This window comes from Balaenoptera ricei, chromosome 16 (genome assembly GCF_028023285.1).
Source record: "Balaenoptera ricei isolate mBalRic1 chromosome 16, mBalRic1.hap2, whole genome shotgun sequence".
In the NCBI taxonomy this organism is placed as follows: domain Eukaryota; kingdom Metazoa; phylum Chordata; class Mammalia; order Artiodactyla; family Balaenopteridae; genus Balaenoptera; species Balaenoptera ricei.
In genome coordinates this window covers 47,466,732-47,480,322 of record NC_082654.1, presented here as the reverse complement: position 1 = coordinate 47,480,322, position 13,591 = coordinate 47,466,732, and the positions used below count along the sequence as shown (strand labels likewise).

The 13,591-nt window shown below is 35.1% G+C and overlaps 1 protein-coding gene across 6 annotated transcripts in view; it reads left to right on the top strand.

Moving 5' to 3' along the window:
* The window catches only part of ZFAND4 (zinc finger AN1-type containing 4), a 76,778-nt gene that overhangs the window by 15,486 nt on the left and 47,701 nt on the right, over positions 1-13,591 (top strand). The window lies entirely within an intron of this gene.

The following is a 13,591-nucleotide window of genomic DNA, read 5'->3' as shown; positions in this document are numbered from 1 at the left end:
CTTTTCCTGCTTTTTTATTTATATGCTGGTGTAGTGATATCTTTTTAGGAGCGGTAAGATTTTTAAAAAACCCTCTTGTGTTCTAAGTAATCTCTGCATTTTTTCCTGCTTTCATGCATTTTGAATAATCTCTGTGCAGCAGAAGCACTCTAGAGGGCATCCTGTTTAGTTCTCCTAATGGCAGAAGAGTAGATTTGGGCTTAGGAAAGATTAGGGACTCATCCAAGGGAAATATTTACTGACAGAGTTGGACCAGAGCCAAGATATAGGCTACTTGTCCTCTGTAGGAGGAGAGATAGGGTAAAAGCAATGACATTGTAGTTATTAGACAGTTGAAACCTAGTTTAGACATTTATAAAATGAATATACTTATTGGGAGATTAAATGAGGTACTATGTAAAATCTCTACAGTCTTTGTCTGCTTGGGCTGTCACAACAAAATACCACAGACTGGGAGGCTTAAACAACAGAAATTTATTTTCTCACAGTTCCAGAGGCTGAAACTCTGAGATCAGGGTACCAGCATGATCAGGTTCTGGTGAGGCTTCCTTCCTGACTTGTAGACAGGTTTGTTTTCACTGTGTCCTCACATGGGCATCTCTTCTTATAAGGGCTTGGGTCCAACCATAAGGGCCTCACCCTCATGACCTCATCTAAACCTAATTATCTCCCAAAGGCCCTATCTCCGAATACCATCACTTTGAGGGTTAGGACTTCAAGATATAAATTTTGGTGGGATACAGTTCAGTCCATAGCACTTACCACTAGTGGTCAATAGATCTTAATTCCTGTTCCCATTCCCCATCCTTCTAGCCCTCACCCCTTCTTTCCCTCCTGTTCTCTAAACTTTTGTAACTTCTTGCAGCCCGTGGGCAGGGATAGTCACTCTGTTCTTCAGGAGGCTTTAAGAGGGCATCCTTCATGTAAAATTAATTTTAATCCTTTTCTAGGTGATATTTCTATTTCTACCCAGGATGACATTTGAGGATAACATGGTGGGTAAGACTCTCCAAGATAAAAGGATATGGAGTAGGTAGGATAGGAAGGCAGAGGTGACACTGTTCAGTTTAATCTTTCAGGGAAATGGTTGCTCTGCCAGACTGCTTTTCCTTTTGGGCAGCTTTTGGGAAGCTGGGAACTAGAGCATAGTAGGAGATAGGAGGGTAGATGGAGGGGACTGCAGAGAAAGGGTTGAAGGAATGTGCTGGATTAGGAATGATGAGGCTGTAGTACCTACAAGGGGACTTTAAATGGGCCTTGAAGGGACAGGAGCAACTGAAGCCAGACTGCCTGATTTCAGATTACCAACTGAGTAAATTACTTAACCTCTCTTTACCTCAGTTGTGCTAATTTAAAATGGGACTGATAATAGTACCTAGTTCAGAGTTGTCCTCAGGATTAAATGAATTCAATGAAAAGCATTTAGCAGAGCATCTGTGCTCTTTATCAGGGGAAAATGGTTAGTCTGTGGAGATAGTGCAATATGTACCAAAGGATATAAGAGCTATGCCCTTGGGAGGAGATGTAATTTAGTTCTCTTGAGTTTCCAGAGAAGGAAAATTCTTTGGAGCTTATCATTACCTAGAGTAGTGGTCTGCAAAGAAGAGTACATGGTACTCAGAGGATAGGGATTTGGAAAGAAAAAATGTGCCAAGAAATGTAAGGGATTATTATTATTTTTTTTTTTAAACACCTTTATTGAAGTATAATTGCCTTACAATGGTGTGTTAGCTTCTGCTTTATAACAAAGTGAATCAGTTATACATATACAATATGTTCCCATATCTCTTCCCTCTTGCATCTCCCTCCCTCCCACCCTCCCCGTCCCACCCCTCTAGGTGGTCACAAAGCACCGAGCTGATCTCCCTGTGCTATGCGGCTGCTTCCCACTAGCTATCTATTTTACATTTGGTAGTGTATATATGTCCATGACACTCTCTCACCCTGTCACATCTCACCCCACCCCCTCCCCATATCCTCAAGTCCATTCTCTAGTAGGTCTGTGTCTTTATTCCCGTCTTGCCACTAGGTTCTTCATGGCTTTTTTTTCCCTTTGATTCCGTACATATGTGTTAGCATACTGTATTTGTTTTTCTCTTTCTGACTTACTTCACTCTGTATGACAGACTCTAACTCCATCCACCTCATTACAAATACCTCCATTTCATTTCTTTTTATGGCTGAGTAATATTCCATTGTATATATGTGCCACATCTTCTTTATCCATTCATCTGTCGATGGACATTTAGGTTGCTTCCATGTCCTGGCTATTGTAAATAGAGCTGCAATGAACATTTTGGTACATGACTCTTTTTGACCTATGGTTTTCTCAGGGTATATGCCCAGTAGTGGGATTGCTGGGTCGTATGGTAGTTCTATTTGTAGTTTTTTAAGGAACCTCCATACTGTTCTCCATAGTGGCTGTATCAATTTACATTCCCACCAACAGTGCAAGAGTGTTCCCTTTCCTCCACACCCTCTCCAGCATTTATTGTTTCTAGATTTTTTGATGATGGCCATTCTGACCAGTGTGAGATGATATCTCATTGTAGTTTTGATTTGCATTTCTCTAATGATTAATGATGTTGAGCATTCTTTCATGTGTCTGTAGGCCATCTGTATATCTTCTTTGGAGAAATGTCTATTTAGGTCTTCTGCCCATTTTTGGATTGGGTTGTTCGTTTTTTTGTTATTGAGCTGCATGAGCTGCTTGTAAATCTTGGAGATTAATCCTTTGTCAGTTGCTTCATTTGCAAATATTTTCTCCCATTCTGATGGTTGTCTTTTGGTCTTGTTTATGTTTTCCTTTGCTGTGCAAAAGCTTTTAAGTTTCATTAGGTCCCATTTGTTTATTTGTGTTCTTATTTCCATTTCTCTGGGAGCTGGGTCAAAAAGAATCTTGCTGTGATGTATGTCATAGAGTGTTCTGCCTATGTTTTCCTCTAAGAGTTTGATAGTGTCTGCCCTTACACTTAGGTCTTTAATCCATTTTGAGTTTATTTTTGTGCATGGTGTCAGGGAGTGTTCTAATTTCATACTTTTACATGTAGCTGTCCAATTTTGAATACAGGTTTTTAATCAGATACACATTTTGCTGAGATTTTCTCCCAGACTGTGGCTTGTCTTTTTATTCTCTTAACAGTACCTTTTGAAGTGAAAATGTTAATTTAGCTGAAGTCCAATTTGTCAAATTTTTAAAAAATGGATATGGGTGTCATATCTTTGTCAGTGAAATCTTTGTCAATCTGAGGTCACAGAAAATTTCTTCTATATTTTCCTGTAAAGGTTCAGTTACATTGGTGCTTTTTTTTTGCCATGCTACGTGGCAGACGAGATCCTAGTTCCCTGACCAGGGACCGAACCCGCACCCCCTGTGTTGGAAGCATGGAGTTTCAACCGCTGGACCACCAGGGAAGTCCCAATTACATTGATTTTTAAAATATTAAACCAGCATTCCTGGAATTCACTTTACTTGTTCCTGTTGTTTTATCTTTTTAATATATTATTGAATTTTGTTTGTTAAAACTGTGTTAGAATATTCGTATCTTTGTTTATGAAGGAATACTGATTTTATTTTGTAATGTCTTCTTTAGTTTTGGTATCAGGGCAATAGTGTCCTCATTGAATGAACTGGGACTATTCCTTCCTTTGCAATTTTTAGATAGAGAGTACATTTGGTGTTATATCCTCAACTGTGAAGCTATCTCTTTAATAAATATAGGGCTATTCAGGTTATCTTTTTCTTCCTGAGTGAGCTTGGGTAGCTTGTATCTTTTAAGGATTTTGTTGATCTGTTTGTTGAATTTTATTGGCATAAAGTTCATAATATTCTTTTATTCTTTCAATATCTGTGGCATCTGTAATGATGTCACCCTTTCATTCCTAGTACTGGTAATTTGCATTATTATTTTAAAAAATCAGTCTTTATTAATTTAATGAATTTCTTGAAGAATCAGATTTTGTTTTCATTGATTTTTCTCTCCTATTTTTCTGTTTTCCATTTCATTGATTTTTGTTTTGATTTTTATTAACAATGTTTTGGCTTACTTTGGGTTTAATTTACTCTTTTTCTAATTTCTTGAGACTAAGGTTATTGATCCAATCCATTTCTTCTTATGAAATATTGGTGGGTAGTGCTTTAAGTTTCCTCCTAAGTACTGTCTTATTGGTATTCCATACATTTTGATATGTTGTATTTTCATTTTCATTAAGTTCAAATTATTTTCTAATTTTCCTTTTGATGCCTTTTTTGATCCATGGATTATTTAGAAGTATGTTTTTTAGTTTCTAAAAATGTGGGGAATTTCTAGAAATCTTTCTGATATTGGCTTATAATTTAATTCTAAATTTAATTTAAATTTAAATCAATTTAAAATTGATTCTTTTAAAATTTAGGAACTAGTTTTATGGTCCAGAATATTGTCTGTCTTGGTAAATGTTACTTATGCACTTGAGAAGAATGTGCATCCTGTTATTGATGTGTGGCATGTTCTATAAATGTCAGGGCAATTTCTGTGATAGTGTTCTATATGTTCTTTTTGATTATTTACTTATTCTGTCAACTGTTGGGAGGAGTATTGGAATCTCCAACTATAATTGTGGATTTATCTTTTTCTCCTTCCAATTCTGTCAGCCTTTATGTCATGTTCTTTGAAGCTCTGTTATTAGGTGCATACATTTTTAGGATTTTATGTCCTCTTGACTTCACTGACCTCTTCATCATTATGAAATGACATTCGTTATCCTTGGTAATAATTTTTTCCCTGAAATCTACTTTATCTGATATTAATATCATCACTCCAGATTTTTTTTGACTAGTGGTCAGCATAAGATATGTTTTTCCATCCTTTTACTTTTTATCTATTTATATCTATATTTAAGGTGCCTATTTCTTGCAGACAGCATATAATCGAGTCTTGCTTTTTATTTTTATTTTTTTGTTAATCCAATCTCTGTCTGCCTCTTAACTTGCAGTTTTTAGACCATTTTATTTAAGATGACTATAGATGTGATTAGGTTTTAGCTCGTCATATTATTATTTGTCTTCTATTTGTTGCATCTATTCTTTGTTCACTTTTTCCTCTTTTCCATATTTGTTTTGGATTGAGTATTCGGTATGATTCCATTTTGTTCTCTTTTGTTGGCTTATCGATTATAACTCTTTATCCTGGTATTTTAGCTGTTGCTTTAGTGGTCTGTAATATACATCTTTAACTTACCATTCTCTATCTTCAAGTGATATACCACTTTGCATATCTTATAGGAACCCTACAATATTGTACTTTTCATTTCTCCCCTCTTGGCCTTTATACTATTATTGTCATGCATTTTCTTTTACATATGTTGTGAACCCCACAATACATTGTTATTTTTGCTTGAACAGTCAATTATCTTTAAAAAATGCTTAAACAATATTAAAAACTACTTCTTTGTATAGTTACCATTTTTTATGCTCTCCATTCCTTTACATAGATCCAGATTTTCATTTGGTATCATTTTCCTTTTTCCTGAAGGACTTGTCTTTTTTATTGTTGTTGTTTTTGTTTTTTTTGAAGGACTTAAACATTTGTTGTAGTGTGGGTCTGCTAGTGATGAATTTTTCTGCCTTTGTATGTCTGAAACATCATACTTCACTTTTTTTTACATTTAAAAAATTGGGATAAAATTTACGTAATATAAAATTCACCATTTTAAAGTATACAGTACAGTGCTTTTTAGTATATTCACAGTGTTGTGTATTAATCACCACTATCCAATTCCAGAAAATTTCTGTCCCCAAAAAAAGTAAACTTGTAGTTACAAATGTATTTCAACCCACCTTTCCCTGGCATGTACTGATTTTTCTGTCTCTGGATTTGCCTATTCAGGACGTTTCATGTAAACAGAATCATGCAATATGTGGTTTCTTTCACTTAGCATAATGTTTTCAAGGTGCATTCAAGTTGTAGTATGTACTTCATTCCTTTAAGGTCTCAATAATACTCCATTGTAACGCATATACATTTATTTAACCATTCATCAGCCAATGGATATTTAGCTGGTTTCTACTTTTTGACTATTATGAATAATGCTGTGATGAATGTTTATGTACAAGTTTTTGTTTGAACATATGTTTTCAGTTCACTTGGGTATATACTGAAGAATGGAATTGCTGGATCCTATGGTGACTGTGTATTTAACAATTTGAAGCACTGCTGAACTTTTTCACAGTGGGTGCACCATTTTGCATTATCACCAGCAGTGTATAAGAGTTCCAGTCTCTCCACATTTTTACCAATGCCTGTTATTTTCCAAATTTTTTTTTTTATTATAACTATCCTAGTAGGTGGGAAATTGGTATCTCATGATTTTGATTCGTACTTCCCTAATGACTAAAGATATTGAGCATTATATGTGTGCTTATGGGCCATCATTTTTGGAGCAATGTCTGTCCAAACCCTTTGCCCATTTTTAAGTGGATTATGTATTTTTTTTATTGTATTGTTATAATAGTTCTTTATTTGAAATGCTAGACTCTCATCAGGATTATGAAAAGACATACCACATTTGCTTCTGTGGGTTATCCTTTCATTTTCTTGATGGGGTCCTTTCATGCTCAGAAGTTTTAAATTTTCTTGAAATCCAACTTAGATTTTTTTTCATTTGTTGCTTATGATTTTGCTGTCATTTAAAAAATTATTTTTGAGACATAATTGACCTACAATATTTTATTAATTTTATGTGTACAACATAAAGATTATATGTGTATCCCGAGATGATTACCACAATAATTTTAGTTAATATCCATCACCACACATAGTTATAATTTTTTTCTGCAGATGAGAATTTTTAAGATCTACTCTCTTAGCAACTTTCAAACATACAGTGCAGTATTAACTATACCCACCAAGCTGTACGTAATATTGCTAGGACTTATTTATCTTATAAGTGGAAGCTTGTACCTTTTGACCACTTTCACCCATTTTGCACAACCCCTACACCCTGCCTCTGGCAAACACCAGTCTGTTCTCTGTGCCTATGAGTTTTTTAAATTCAAATAAATGATATCATACAATATTTGTTTGTCTCTGATTTACTTCACCTAGCGTAATGCCCTCAAGGTCCATCCATGTTGTCACAAATAGCAAGTTTCCTTCTTTTATGGCTGAACAGCATTCCATTGTATATATACACCACGGTTTCTTTATCCATTCATCTGTCAGTGGACACTTAGGTTGTTTCCATGTGTTGGCTAGTGTAACTAAAGTGAACATGGGGGTGCAGATATCCTTTTGAGATAGTAGTTTCATTTGCTTCTGATGAATACCCAGAAGTGGAATTGCTGGATCATATGATAGTTCTATTTTTAATTTTTTGAGGCACCTCCATACTGTTTTCCATAGTGGCTGAACCAATTTATATTCCCACCAACAGTGTACAAGATTTCCCATTTTTCCACATCCTTGCCAACACTTGTTATTTGTTGTCTTTTTTTTTTTTTTAGTTGAGTATTTTCCCTTTTTTTTTTTTTAAATTAATTAATTTATTTTCGGCTGTGTAGGGTCTTCGTTTCTGTGTGAGGGCTTTCTCTAGTTGCGGCAAGTGGGGGCCACTCTTCATCGCGGTGCGCGGGCCTCTCACTGTCGCGGCCTCTCCCATTGCGGAGCACAGGCTCCAGACGTGCAGGCTCAGTAGTTGTGGCTCACCGGCTTAGTTGCTCCGCGGCATGTGGGATCTTCCCAGACCAGGGCTCGAACCCGTGTTCCCAGCATTGGCAGGCAGATTCTTAACCACTGTGCCACCAGGGAAGCCCCCTGTTGTCTTTTTGATGATAGCCATTCTAACAGGTGTGAGGTGAATTCTCATTGTGGTTTTGATTTGCATTTCCCTAAGGATTAGTGCTGTCAAGCACCTTTTCATGTACCTGTTGGCATTCATATGTCTTCTTAGAAAAAATGTCTATTCAGATCCTTTACCCATGTTTAAATAAAATTTTTTTATTTTGAGTTATATGAGTTCTTTATATATTTTTGATATTTACCCTTTATCAGATTTATGATTTGCAAATATTTTCTCCTATCTTGTAGGTTGCCTTTTCATTTGCAATGTCTCCTTTTCATTTTCATTTTATTTATTTGAGTGCTCTCTCTTCTTTTTGGTGAATCTGGCTAAAGGTTTGTATATTTTGTTTATCTTTTCAAAAAAACTCAGCTCTTTCACTGATCTTTTCTACTGTCTTTCCCTCCTCTCCCCCCATTTTTATTGAGATATAATTGACATACAGCACTGTAAGTTTAAGGTATACAGCATAATGATTTAACTTATATGTACCACGAAATGATAACCACAGTAAGTTTAGAGAAAATCATCTCATACAAATGCAAAATTAAAGAAATAGGGAAAAATTGTTTTCCTTGTGAAGAGAACTCTAAGGATTTACTCTCTTAATAGCTTTCGTGTGTAACATATATGAATCTGTAGATTGTCTTGGGTAGTCTGGTCATTTTAACAGTATATATTCTTCCAATCTATGAGCCTGGTGTATCTTTCCATTTGTTTGTGTTGTCTTCAGTTTCTTTAATCAGTGTCTTATAGTTTTCTGATACTGGTCTTTTACCCCCTTAGTTAGATTTATTCCCAGATATTTTATTCTTTTTGATGTGATTATAGATGTAATATTCTTAATTTCGCTTCCTGATTGTTTGTTGTTAGTGTATAGAAGTACAACAGATTTCCATATATTAATTTTGTATCCTGCAACTTTACCGAATTCATTGATGAGTTCTAGTAGTTTTTTTGGTGGTGTCCTTAGGATTTTCTATGTATGGTGTCTTGTCATCTGTAAACAGACAATTTTACTTCTTCATTTACAATTTGGATTCTTTTTCTTTCTTTTTCTTGTCTGATTGCTGTGGCTGGGACTTCCAAAACTATGTTGAATAAAAGTGGTGAGTCTTGGCATTCTTGTGTTGTTCCTGATCTTGGAGGAAATGCATTCAGCCTTTCATCATTGAGTATGATGTTATATCTGAGCTTGTCATATACAGTCATTATTATGTTGAGGTAGGTTCCCTCAGTATCCACTTTGTTTAGAGTTTTTGTCATAAATGGATATTGAATTTCATCAAAAACTTCTTCTGCATCTATTGAGATGATCATATGATTTTTATTCTTAAATTTATTAATGTCGTGTATCACATTGATTTGTGGGTGTTGAACCATCCTTACATCCCTGGAATAAATCCCACTTGTTGATCATGGTGTGTGATCTTTGTAATGTATTGTTGAATTCAGTTTGCTAATATTTTGTTGAGGATTTTTGTATCTATGTTCATCAGTGATATTGACTTGTAATTTACTTTTTTGTGATATCTTTGTCTAGATTTGGTATCAGTGTCCTCATGCCTCACTTCTTGCAGTCCTGGACTGAATTTGTGCAGCTCATTGTTTTGATTTTTGGTTTTGAGATTGGGTTTTTTTGGTGGATTCTATAGGGTTTTCCATGTTCTTAGATCATGTCATCTGTGAATATAGTTTTACTTCTTCCTTTCCAATCTCAATACTTTTTATTTTTGTTTCTTGCCTAATTGTCCTGACTAGAACCGTCAGTAAAATGTTAAATAGAAATGGTGAAAGTGAACATCCGTGTCATTTCTGATCTTAGGGGGACAGCTTTCATCCTTTTACTGTTAAATATGGTGGTTACTGATGGTTGTTTTATAGACACTGTATACCAGCTTGAGGAAATTTCCTTCAATTCCTATTTGTTCAATGTTTCCTCATGAAAGAATTGGATTTTGTCACATGCACTTTCTGTATCTATTGAGATGATCATGTGGTTTTTGTGCACTCCTGGGATGAATCCCACTTGGTCGTGGTACATAATCCTTCTGATGTGCAGCTAGATTCTGTTTGCTAGTATTTTGTTGAGGATATTTGCAACTATCTTCACAAGGGATATTAGTCTGTAGTTATATTTTCTTGTAATATCTTTGTCTGGTGTTAGTAACCCAGTAATACTGCCCTGATAGAAGGAGTTGGTAAGTTTTATGTCCTCTTTTCCTTTTTGTAAGAGTTTGTGAAAGATTATGTTAATCCTTTAAATCAGGGATCCCCAACCACCAGGCTGCAGACTGATACCGGTCCGTGGCCTGTTAGGAACCGGGCCGCACAGCAAGAGGTGAGCAGCAGGTGAGTGAGCGAACAAAGCTTCATCTGCTGCTCCCCATTGCTCGCATTACCACCTGAACCAACCCCCGCACCGTCCCCTATCCGTGGAAGGACTGTCTTCCATGAAACCCATCCCTGGTGCCAAAAAGGTTGGGGACCAATGCTTTAAATTAAATGTTTGGCAGAATTTAGCATTAATGTCTGGTCCTGAGCTCTTTTTGTTGGATGTTTTTTGATTACTGACTCAATCTCTACTTTTTTAGGTTTATTCAGATATTCTGTTTCTTCTTGATTTAGTTTTCATAGTTTGTGAGTTTCTAGGAATTTTTCCATTTCATGCAGCTTGTTTAATTTTTGTAAGGTCAGTAGCAATGTTTCCACTTTCATTCCTGATTTTTGTGATTTAGTCTCCTTTTTCTTAGTCTAGCTAAAGTTTTGTCAATTTTGTTACTTTTTTGAAATAACTGATTTCCTTAGTTTTCTCTATTGTTTATTTTGTTTAGCTCTACTTTATTATTTCTTTCTCCTCCTTGCTTTGAGTTTAGTTTGGTGTTCTGTTTTAGTTTCTTAAGGTGGAAGTTTAAATTATTGATTTGAGATCTTTCTTCTTTTTTAATGTAGGTGTTTATAGCTATAAATTATAAATATATTAATATTGTCTTTTGTATTTACCTATGTAGTTTTTTTTTTTTACCAATGTTCTTTATTTCTTTGTGTGGATTCAAGGTAGTCTCTAGTGTTCTTTCATTGTAGCCTGAAGAACTCCTTTTAACATTTTTTGTATGACAGGCTGCTAGTGACAGACTTTCAATTTTTGTTTGTCTGAATTGTCTTAATTCTTCCCCATTTTTGAAGGATAATTTCATTATATATAGAATTATTGGTTGATAGGTTTTTTTTTTTTCTTTTGGCACTTTGAATATGTCATCTTTTTGCCTTCTGTCTTCCATGGTTCTGATTAGGAATCAGCTGTTAATCTTATTGATCATGCCTTTGTTTGATAACTAACTCTTCTCTTGCTGCTTTCAAGATTCTCTCTTTGTCTCTGTTTGTCAGTCCCCTGTTCAAAACCTTCCAGTGGCTTCCCATCACAATCAAAGTAAAATCCAAATGCACTACTGTTGCATTTAAAGTTTTTCCTACATGTATCTTTAACCCTCTTTTATTACTTTCCATTTTAGTAATTCTACTTGAGGCACACCACCTTTTTACTCTTTCTTCAATAAGACCAGCATCTTCCTGCTTGAAGGTTTCTCCTCCTCCAGATACAGTTATTGTTCATTCTCTCACTTTATTAAAATTCTTAAAGGGAATTCCCTGGTGGTCTGGTGGTTAGGACTGTGTACTGTTACTGCAGAGGGCCTGGGTTCAATCCCTGGTCAGGGAACTAAAGATCCCACAAGCTGTGTGGCATGGCCAAAAAAAAAAAAATTCTCACGTGTCATTTCCTCATGCCTTTCTTAACCACTCTTATTAAAAATATACTTCCCACCCCTACCTGTGCCAGTCACTCTTTATCTTTACCCTGCTGTATTGGTTTTCATTACACTGAATAACCTGGCATTATATTATAGGTGAATGTATGGATGAATGGTTGGATTTATTATTAGTATTATTTTTAAGTAAAATCTAAGCTTCATGAGGTCATGGTCTTTTTTCTTATTCACCAGTGTATTTTTAGCCCAGAGACTAATGTCTGTCATGGACTAGGCATTCAAATATTTGAGTGAAGGAAATCCAGAGTGATGTTTAATAGTTCTGAACTGTATCTAACTGAAATATGGTCAACTAGTATAGATTATTTTTCTATTTGAGACATTAAAATATGTAATCTCTTTGTATATGCCATTCCTTCTCTAGTTCATTCTCATAAAGCTCTTTCTACCATTACTTTTTGCATTTTCTGAAGTGACTACATTCCTACAGTGTTTTCAAAAGTACTCTAACATCTTTGTTTTGACAGTATGTATGTACTACATGTACTTACCACATAATGTTAACCTTAAGAATTAAAGTGGAAATTGGCAATGTTGAGTAGAAATATATGTATTCAGTTTAATAAGAAACCAGGAATGGAAATAATTTTCAGTTTATTGGTTTTCTCAATTTCTTTCTTTTAGATAAGCATTTTAAAAATTAATAAATTTTGCTAGAGCAATTTTCAGTTCACAATAAAACTGAACAAAAACTAGAGATTTCCTGTATACGGCATGCCCTGCACCCTCCCTTGTACAACCTCTCCCACTATCAACATCTCACACTAGAGTTATTCATTTGTTATAACTGATGAACCTACATTGACCTACCATTTTCGCCTAAAGTCCATAGTTTACATTACATAGTTTACATAATGATATATTCACCATTATAGCACTGTAGAAGATAATTTCATTGCCCTAAAAGTTCTCTGTGCTGTCCCTATTCATTCCTCCCTCTTCTCAACCCCTGGAAGCCATATTCTTTTTGCTGTCTATTCCATAGTTTTGTATTTTGCAGAATGTCATATAGCTGGAATCATAGAGTATGTAGCCTTTTCAGATTGGCTTCTTCCCGTTAAAAATATGCATTTATGTTTCCTCCATGCCTTCTAATGGCTTGATAGTTTATTTCTTTATAACACTGAACACTGCTTAGATCTTTATAACACTCCCATTGTCTTCATGTACCCCAGTTTAATTACCCATTCATCTCCTGAAGGACATCTTGGTTGCTTCAAGTTTCAGCGATTATAAATAAAGATGCTATAAACATCCACGTGCAGGTTTTTGTGTGGGCATAAGTTTTCAGCTCTTTTAGGAAAATACCAAGGAGTGTGATTGCTGCATTGTATGGTAAGAGTATGTTTAGTTTTGTACAAAACTGCCAAGGTGACTGTACCATTTTGCATTCCCACCAGCGTTGAATGAGGGTTCCTATTGCTGTACATCCTTGCCAGCATTTGATGATGTCAGTGTTCTGGATTTTGGCCATTCTAATAGGTGTGTAGTGGTATTTCATTGTCATTTTAATTTGCATTTCACTAATGACATATGATGTTGAACATCTTTTCAAATGCTTACTTGTTATCTGTATATCTTCTTGGGTAAAGTGTCTGTTCAAGTCTTTAACCCATTTTTAAATTTTAAGTCGTTTCTTTTCTTATTGTTGTTTGTTTTCTCCCAGTCTGTGGCTTGTCTTCTCATTCTCTTGACATTGTCTTTTGCAGAGCAGTAATGTTTAATTTTAATGAAGTCTAGCTTATCGATTATTTCTTTCATGGATCATGCTTTTGGTGTTGTATCTAAAAAGTCATCACCATACCCAAGGTCATCTAGGTTTTTCTGCTTGTTATCATCTAGGAGTTTTATAGTTTTGCATTTTACATTTAGGACTCTGATTCATTTTGAGTTTATTTCTGTGAAGGATATAAGGTCTGTGTCTAGATTATTTTTTTATTTTTTAT